This window comes from Macrobrachium rosenbergii, chromosome 3, assembly GCF_040412425.1.
Source record: "Macrobrachium rosenbergii isolate ZJJX-2024 chromosome 3, ASM4041242v1, whole genome shotgun sequence".
NCBI lineage: Eukaryota > Metazoa > Arthropoda > Malacostraca > Decapoda > Palaemonidae > Macrobrachium > Macrobrachium rosenbergii.
The window spans coordinates 11,311,198-11,321,197 of record NC_089743.1 but is presented as its reverse complement, the minus strand read 5'-3'; the positions used below and the strand labels follow the sequence as shown (position 1 = coordinate 11,321,197).

Here is a 10,000-nt window from a genome sequence, read left to right as displayed (position 1 = left end):
TAGGCTGTCATAATATTGGAGCCTATGAGATTTAACTGTACATAGGCTTAGACTGAACATATTTACAATTAATTTGGTATCAATTTGCCTTACTTTGCCTTAACCTGGTCGAAACTTCAATTCCTTGGCCTTACTAAACTTGCCTGGAGTTCTTATAGCCTTTAGTTTTCATTTACTCTGAGTCCCTTGTAGGCTAAATAAACTTAAATAAAATTTAATTTTACCTGAATATATTTACTTAGATTTACAGGCAATTTATTAATCCTTTGGACTTTCTGGCACACGTCTGAAAACACGTTATGTGCACGGAAGAACTGTGTGCTTAACAGCCCGTCCTGTACTGTTTACCTTATTACCAGAGAACATTCAGTGGAAGGAATCACCTTTATAAATTTATGGTGTACATTCCTTCAAACTTCCCACTAAGTGATATAAAATTTCCCACAACAAGCCATATCTGTATTTTCAAACAGCTGGATATTACAAAGCGATGCAATAATGACTATGTGTGTGTATGCGTAAGTGTAATTTGTGTGTAGAATAAGCATAGTGTAGAATATTTTCGATTAATTTTAATTCCTCTCTCCATTTGCGTTATAAATAATGTTACAACGCACTTAAGCTTAACAAAAACTTCACCACAGATTAACCCAACAATTAAAGTAAACGAAAAAAAAAATCGGGAATCTCAACATCATTTCCACGTGTCATTCTTAGATTGCATACAAACACAACTATTTATAGGATCCAAATTAGATTTCAGTTGTTCAGTTTAACCAGTTCTGTTCATCTGCCTGTTTTTCAGCTGCCTATATTCTTCGTGTGATTGCCGACTCGTTTGATTGCCACATCAGGTTCAGTAATTGTCATTTAATATGTGTATCATTTTTTCCTTTGTGATATTTGATGGACACCATTTCACAGCAACAAGTGACTTCCGAACTACATAGGACATTTCATTAGTTTTGCCTGTTTACGAACATTTTTTCATTGCGTCTATGAAAATGCAGTATGTATCATACTGCATGTTGGTATTTTCGGAAAGACAGTTCATCATTTTATTGTATGAAAATGCAGTGTGTATCATACTGCATGTTGGTATTTTCGGAAAGACAGTTCATCATTTTAATGTTTCTGGTAACCTACGAGAAACAATAAAATGATGAACTGTCTTTCCAAAAATACCAACATGCAATATGATACATACTGCATTTTCATAGACGCAATGAAAAAATGTTCGTAACAGGCAAAACTAATGAAATGTCCTAAGTAGTTCGGAGGTCACTTGTTGCTGTGAAATGGTATCCATCAAATATCACAAATGAAAAAAAAAATAATACATATTAAATGACAATTACTGAACCTGAATTGGCAATCAAATGAGTCGGCAATCACACGAAGAATATAGGCAGCTGAAAAACAGGCAAATGAACAGAACTGGTTAAATTGAACAACTGAAATCTAATTTGGATCCTATAAATAGCTGTGTTTGTATGTAATCTAAGAATGACACGTGGAAATGATGTTGAGACTCCACTTTTTTTTTATTTACTTTGGTTGTTGGGTTAATCTTTAGCGAAGTTTTTGTTAAGCTTAAGCGCGTTGTAACATTATTTATAACGCAAATGGAGAGAGTAATTAAAATTAATCTGAAATATTCTACGCTATACTTATTCTACACAAATTACACACACACACACATATATATATATATATATATATACATATATATATATGTATATATATAATTTATTTATATATATATGAGCGAATACCCAGGAAAATAACAGGTAGATCAATATGCTCTTAGCATTTATTCATGCATTATTTTCCTGTGGCATTCGATTTTACTGAAATCACGTGCATCTTGTGATTTTTTTAGCATTATTTATATATATATATATATATATATATATATATATATATATATATATATATATGTGTGTGTTTAGCAGGATTATATGGGATAATTCTTGCAGAAGTGCTGGATTTTTGAACCCCAAGAATTATGGGCATAATTGCATTTATTTTAATATATGTTGTATATACATTATTTGTTGTGTCTAACATTATATTACTATATAATCTTTATATTATTTATATTGGCACTTCTTCAAAACCTTGTATTAAGTCCCTTGCACACATCAGTACTGACTTTTTACCCCGTCCCCCAACCCTCCCCCAACAAGGCCATTCCAGGCTACGCCCTTTCTACCAAGTTTGTGGCGTTCTGAAATAGTACTATTCATATTCGCTAACTCTCATAAATATGAGGGAAACGTCTGCAGCTCACGTACTTTGTCACTACGCATATATATATATATAAAGAATATATGAATGATTCACCTTAGAAATACGGTGTGTCACTTGAATTCCTTGTAGATCTTTAGACCAACATCCACAGACCGATTAGCGCAATCTTCTACGCGCAGATCTGGCTGCTTCTGGCAACTTCACATAACACAACTCCCTAGCAAATGACGGGTTGATGTGGTATTAAGACGTAGTTTGATTAATTTATTATTGATATATAAGTGAATGTATCATTGATACTATTTTATTATAATAAAGGCTTCCTAACTGATCTAGCAAATATTTTTCTGTCTTCGAGGAGTTGCACTAAAACCTTTAAATTACATTTGACAAGCTTGAGGTACTAGTACTACCTGGAAATTCAAGATGGCCAAAAAATCAAGAGGACGCGAATCCGTTTGGTCGTCATGACATTACATTTTACCACTTGCACAGCAACAGTACAATGCCACTGAGATTCATATGAAACTAAGGTAAGACTGAGAACCCCATGTTATAGGCTATACTGTAATGTAATGATGATTATATCAGTGAGCACAACCATGTTATAAGTGAACTGGGATGCATTCTAGCCAGGGTGTTGGATATAGGTCTAATGTGTTAACGTTTCCATTTGACAATATTTGTGGTATTTTTGTAGTCTGTCACTTTGATTGTTATATTCGTTGACTGCGTGAGTTCTTACAAGCCTTCTAATCATCAGTTCCGATCTAATCTTTATTTGTCTACATCGAAAATTATACGCAACGTTTTTGTTTTTCAACGGTTGAGCTTCATATTCTGTTGTGCTTCTTTTGCCATACCTTCATATTTGCTATGTGCTGCAGTGGAGTTGCCCAGAATTTGTGGCGGCATTATGTTTATGGAAGAACCAGAATATAGGCCTATTGTAGCCTTGTTATTCTTCCACCACCAGAAAACGAGCCTCCTGAACAGCAGCCGATTGCTAGGGAGAAAAAGACTAAACTTAGCCTAGTAGGGCAAAAGAAGTAAAGTGTGATAAGAAAGGATATAGGTCTAGCACTAAATTTTGAAGTACCAATTTTACCAGTGGACAGTTAACATTAAATAATGTTCAGAAAATTTTGTCATATCCTAAGTGGTTCACAGAAGCGTAAAGCTCAGCATTTCATAGAAGCAATATGCCAGTGCTTAGCAGTTTGCCAATGACGTAAATTGATCAGCAAGTTGCATTGTATAAACTAGTAATCTAGGGTCAGCTCATGTTCTTGGGGGTATACAAGCTATTGTAACAGTTATCTTCCGATGAATTTCCAAAATCAACATCATTGGAATATCCGCATACATCAGAGTCTTACTAAATCATAAATGTGAAATTACACACACACACACATGTGCTCACATGTTCATTATTTCCATGTACAGTATATAAGTATACATTATGTGTATGTGTATATATATATAATGTATATATGCATGTGTGTGTTAGTTGTGTACAAATATATGTATCCAAACATTTATTGACGTATGTGGGGTTACACACACATATAATTATATATATATATTTTTTATCGCATCGCCGTTATATTTTGAATACAGACATTAAGCTACAAATGTCGTCTAATATCCAATTCGCGCTATTTCGGGAATATCACCGAAGGGAGATTATAAGTAATAATTGGTTTGGTACCTGAGTGACCCGACAGACGAACCAGGGAGTCACTGTGGTACCAGACCATTTATCGCTTATGATTCCCCTTCGGTGATATTGATATTAAATAACTTGTGTATATATATATATATATATATATATATATATATATATATATATAGATAGATATATATATATATATATATATATATATATATATATATATATATATATATATATATCTGAAGTAGTGAATTGGATATTAAATATATGTGTGTGTATATATATATATATATATATATATATATATATATATATATATAATATATATATATACTGTATGTATGTATGTATATATATATATATACACATGTATGTGTTACACTGTATATATATATATATATATATATATATATACACACATGTATGTGTTACACCTGTATATATATATATATATATATATATATATATATATATATATATATATATATATATATATATACATGTATGTGTATGTTACACCTGTATATATATATATATATATATATATATATATATATATATATATATATATATTATATATATATATATATGTGTATGTTGTGTATATATATATATATATATATATATATATATATATATATATATATATATATATATATATATTCTTACAAACTGGGGTCCTTGGAGGAAGGAAGGGGTTACTTTAATTTAGATACTGCCTGTTGGGGCCAAAGGAGAACACCAGTCTGTAAACAAAATGCAGGGAGGAGGTTTTTTTCACTTACCTTATTTACCCAACTAGATCAAATATTGTAAGGTCGCGTGGGAAATAAGGGAGTAGTTTACATTACATTGAATTTATTTACACATGAAGCAATGAAATGACGCTGGGAATTGAAGAGCCAGCAAACAGCAAAAGTAAGAACGATGCAAAAATCAGATTCACAAGGACGTCAATAGCACGTCGTTACCTGGACATTGTAATAAGGCGTGAATTAACCTGCTGAGGGGGCTTTCTTTCAATGGGGCGCATCTAGACTTTCTTGTATTTTCTATACGGCAGTATTCCAGGGGACTTAATTCACGAGGCTTGGTTGACTGAGGCGCGAAGCAGGATTCCTTATCCTGTTGCATGTGCTCTTGCAATATGAATTGGGTCGCGAAAGCTTTGTAGCAGGGTCACGTCCTCTACTGCCGAAGTCTGTAGAGTGTCTCTGCTGTGTCTCGCCTAGCCTCTTGGCTCAAAAAACATCTTCGAGTGCGTTCGTTCGTTCAGAAGCAGGCCACATCTGAAAGCAAGTCTTAAGCCAGTAAAAGGGTCACAGGGAAAGAAGCCTTATAACTAAGTCCCTAAGGCTCAGAGTAGTAGCCCCACTCAGAAAGGCTTTCGTCTTTTAGGCTTAACGAACTTCCTAGTCTCTCTTCTACCCTCACGAAGGAAATGCATCGACTGATCACGTGATTAAGGGGGAGTGAGGGGAAGAAAGCTAAGGTTTGTCATTGTCCTTTACCCCAGGTCAGGTGATGTGTGGCGGGGGGAAGGGAATCTGCCCCTACATACAGTCAAAACAAGAGGCCTAACGTCTCTCCCGCCATTGAATCCTAGCCTACCAGTTAACTGAGATGCTCTTTTATTTAAAAAAAATCAATATATTATCTGGCTGGCTAAGAGGGAGGAATGAAAATACGTGAAAGGTCCCCCCCTTTGGAAAGGCATTCACACCCTTTCGGGCGTGAAGGTCTTGGTTAAGTTAGCTATTCGTCCTGACCAGTCAGCTAGCGTCCCTACATGAGTTGTGCTTTTGCACTGCAATAGCTAAATGGACCTACCTAACTGCTAGGTGTGGTACTTGGGTTGGCTAACTTACTCACTACAACGGGCCTAACCTATCTAAGGGTACAGACACTTATACTAACTTATATCAATGACAGGAGAACCCTACTCCTAGGCAAATGCACACAGTAAATATTTAACCTAACCTACGATCTTAAGACTCTGGCACTGAACGAGTTGGCACCGACTAATGGCGCGCAATGAATTATGAGTTACGCAATGCTTTATGATTAATACATTCAACAAAATTAAGCATGAGTAACCTGAAGGGTAAATCACAGTATACAATTACGGAAGGTATCAGTTTGAGTCTGGAACGGTTTTGAAGGAGGTTAGTTGGAAAAGGGTTAGTATGTTACAATTGCCTAAGGTGTTAGGAGTTAATGCTACTGGGGCAGAGATCACGCAGGCTACCTTCTCTGGGCAGGTGCCTGGATCACCCTGAGATGGAAGCGGCACTGTGCGAACTGGGCACGAGTGCCAAGGAGAGCTTGTGGCTCTGATTTGTTAATTGGATCTCTTCCACCCCTTCTTCTTCTTCGGGGGCCTCCAAGATCTGGCTAGGCCATTCCTAGGAGGTGATGAGGGTACCGACTCTGGAGATAGGCCAGGGGCGCCATCAGGAGCAGAATCAGGGCCAGCCTCATTAGCTACAGGCTGGTCTCCTACTTCAGCTGCTGCGACAACCGTCGTGGGAGTAGAGCCAGTGTCTGCGTCCTGGCTGGACAGTTCCTGGTCGATCAGAAAAAAAGTAATGTTCAGGCCTGCTGGAGGGTCATCCTCAGCAGGTGGAAGAGAGTGGGAAGAAGAAACATGGGGTTGGAGGCTCACAATGGGCGATGACCACGTCTGTGAGGTTAGGTGGATCTCCCGTAGGAGGATCCGTGTCAGGTTCTGGACCTGGCACCGGCACTAACTCGGGGCCAGGCACGGGGATTAAGGGTGGTATGGAGATTCCAGCCGAGATAGGTGGAGCTTGGCACTGACCAGTGCTCGCAAGTGGCACTGGCAGCAAATTGGATTCAGACGAGGCTGAAGAGGGACCCAGGGGTGCAAAACCCCTCGGTGTACCTGGCTGATAGGCGACAGAGATTCATGTCTTTGGGAGAGGGCCAAGCCTCTTGGGTTGGTTGTGGAAATGGTGGCTGGTGCAGCTAGCTTGCTGGGGCACTTTGACCATCTTTCGGAGTACCCTCTTATGTTGCAGGTTCTGCAGTGGTATTTGGTAGTATCCCTTCGTGGTGAGGGAGGAGTTTTTGGGTGGCCTGGAATGGTTTAGATGCTGGTGGACCCAGTTTGCTCTAGGGCGAACAGAAGGTTGGGCTGATGGTGGCACAGCTGTCACAGAGGCTGTGTCCCACTCAGGAAGTTTTGGCATGGCCTCACTGGTGGAGGCAGTCAGGCAACAGAGTGGCGTGGATGTGGGACATACCCAGAGGATGTCTCGTCCTAGCAGGAATTCCACCCCATGCCGAATATGTTTCACCACTCCAAGGCGGTGAGTTTGGGTGCACCAAGGGGTGATCACTTTGAGTTCAACTGTGGGAATGGCCAAGGACTGCTCGTCTACCCAGGTTACCGTCCACCTGGTTTGCCCCTCTACAGTGGCACTGGCTGGCACTTTGGCCCAATCAATCAGGCTAATATCTGAGCCAGTGTCGGCAGTAGTTGGTAGGTGCACTGGTGGGCTAGAACCATCCAGTGGGGCCACTGAGACGGACTGAGTCCAGACCCGCTCAGGGTGAGACCTCTCTGGCGGCACAGCCAGGGAGGAGGTGGCACTAATCAGGTTGACGTGCCTGGGGTATGGCACATGTTTCGAGCAGGCAGGATACCCAGACAAAGAGTGCCCTGGAGCTCCACAGTATCAGCAGGGTCCCCTGGGATGTGATGATCTCCCGTTAGTGACGGTCTACTGGGAAGGTGGTGTGGAGGTAGAAGGAGAGGATGAGTGGCGGTCATTGGTAGGCTGCCGTTGGTTGTTGCCCTGGTTGTTAGTCTGCCTTGTAGCAGCACTCAGCTACGGCATGACCGTACCCCTTGCAGATGGTGCAAGTAGGTTTGCCCGGTGTTCCGTTCCGTGGGCGCGTTGAGCCCGAGGGGTATCCAGGTGGCACTACACTCGAGTCTTGTGATAGGCCCATTCTGTCCAGGACCAGCCGGCTTCCTTGGCCAGACCACGGAACCTTTGTCTCCACTTCTCAAGGGTGATTTCATATGCTTTGGCTATTACCTCACGGCCTGTGGCCATGTCTCCTCGTTTACTCTGCTCCAGCGAGCAAAGGGCTGCCTTTGCTTTACCTTCCAGGTGTTTGGTCAGCACTTAGGACCTCTCGGCCTCAGTGGTGTTGAAATTATCGAAGAGCATCTCAACCTCTTCTAGCCATGCTTCCAGCTCTTCCTCAGTCAACTTGGGGACTAGAGAATTAAGGCTTGAGAGTGGAGCATTCGGTGCAGCAGGTGTGGGGCTAGAGGCTTCTTGGGATGCTAGAGCTTCTGCACTTTCCTTCTTGGCCCTCTCCAACTCCAGCTCCTTGTCTAGGAGTGCCAGCTCGCTTGCCTTGAGCACTTGCTCGCTTTCTTTAAGGGCTAACTCTTGCTGTCTTCTCCTTTCTTCTCTTTCTTCTTCCAGCTGCCTCTTATCGGCTTGTCGCTGTCTTTTCCTCTCTTCTCTTTCTTCTTCCAGCCGCCTCTGCTTGGCTTCTTGCTGTCTTTTCCTCTCTTCTCTTTCCTTGTCTGCTGTCTCTGTTCTTCTTCGTGCTGCCTTCGTTCAGCTAGCTGTTCTTTGATCCACTTGGTGAGTCTGGGTCCTGTGAGACCATCCTCCTTCCTTAGATCCATGAAGGCTTTGTGCTCCTCGGTTTCCATGTTGCTGGTGGGGAAGGGCGGCTAAGTGGGTTGACTGGGCGTTCCTGGAGGAAAGGTTTGTGACAATTGTGGGAAGTGTCCTGTAATTTGGTGGCACTTCAGTGGTGTGGCACCTTTTCAGTGAGGTGGCACTGTGGTTGAGTGTGCTGTGCGAAGGTCACACTGAGGGAGCGTTCCTAAAGGAAGTCTGAGTCCTTATAGGTGGATACGCTAGTAGAATGGGAGTGATCCTGAAGGCGCTACGTTCCTTATAGGCGGATACATTGTTGATGGCACTCTGTACCTCAGGTACAGGTGCAGTGGCTTATGAGCGGTTATTTTGATTGGGTGGCACTATGGTGCCGGTGCGCTATGTGGAGCAATACAAAATGTCAGTGCACGAAACAGTACTGAAGGAAATGGCACTCTGCCTGAGGCAGAAGGTAATCAAGGGGTAAGAGGGAAAGGAGAGACTTCGGCAGACAGTTAGTGAGAAAGGAAAGGGAAAGAAGAAAGATAAGTGCTTCAGTAATTGGTTTGGTTCCCAGTGCCTCAGATTAGTGGTGCTGTGGGAAGGGAACCTTGGGGTGTGACACTCATGGGTGGCTAGTTTTACGAACTAGAGATTGCTTCCTGACATGGGGAAAGGAAGCCTTCTCCCTGACATGAGGAGAGGGAGGATATTGGGGTGGCACACAATATGCGATTTGGTGCTTGCGGCAGATGCAAGTCTTAAATAATGAGTACCCACTTGTGCAAGGCAGTTGATAAACATGTAAGTAATTAGTTGTCCATGCGCTCTATGGCGTACGAGAATTTATAGGGGCTAAAGCACTTAACATTAGATGCAGGTATGTGAGATTATTCGCTGAACACGAGTGCTTATAAATTTCGCGCACTGCGTATATGATAAAGGAATAATGGGTTTGAATCTTAAAAGATCAAAGGTTGGTTAAACGAAAGGAAATTCTTTGTATTTAGCTTTTATGATTCGTGGGTTGGTTTTCCAATACTCGTGGATAAATTTTGTATGCCACTTGTTATGATGAAAAGGAAAAGAAAAATTCTCTCTCTCTCTCTGTGAGAGCGCAGTGTAATAAGACGCTTATACGTTAGAAATTATAAAGTCATTTTACCTTGTGCGTAAGAAAAAATAAATTATTTTTGCGAAATTACGTTAAGGGTTCTTTTTTTTACAAAATGAATTCGTGGAAACTATGTAAGGTTACTAATGTGTTCTTGCCCAGACAAGTGATAGTAAGTAAAGTCGTAAATTGTTTCAAAAGGCTTCAAGTCTTCGTGAAGGTTTTACGTTAAGGTTGAAAAGTGATGAAACTTTGCTCAGCCTGAACGAAAGATGTGGGATCAAGTTGCGTGGGTGAGAAAACAGC

The 10,000-nt window shown here is 40.8% G+C and overlaps 1 long non-coding RNA gene across 1 annotated transcript in view; it reads right to left on the bottom strand.

Annotated features, from left to right (window-relative positions):
- The window catches only part of LOC136852647 (uncharacterized), a 34,750-nt gene that overhangs the window by 18,430 nt on the left and 6,320 nt on the right, over positions 1–10,000 (bottom strand). Inside the window, exon 2 of the long non-coding RNA XR_010857210.1 lies at positions 2,347–3,259. This is a non-coding gene — a long non-coding RNA (uncharacterized lncRNA). The remainder of the gene's footprint in view (positions 1–2,346; positions 3,260–10,000) is intronic.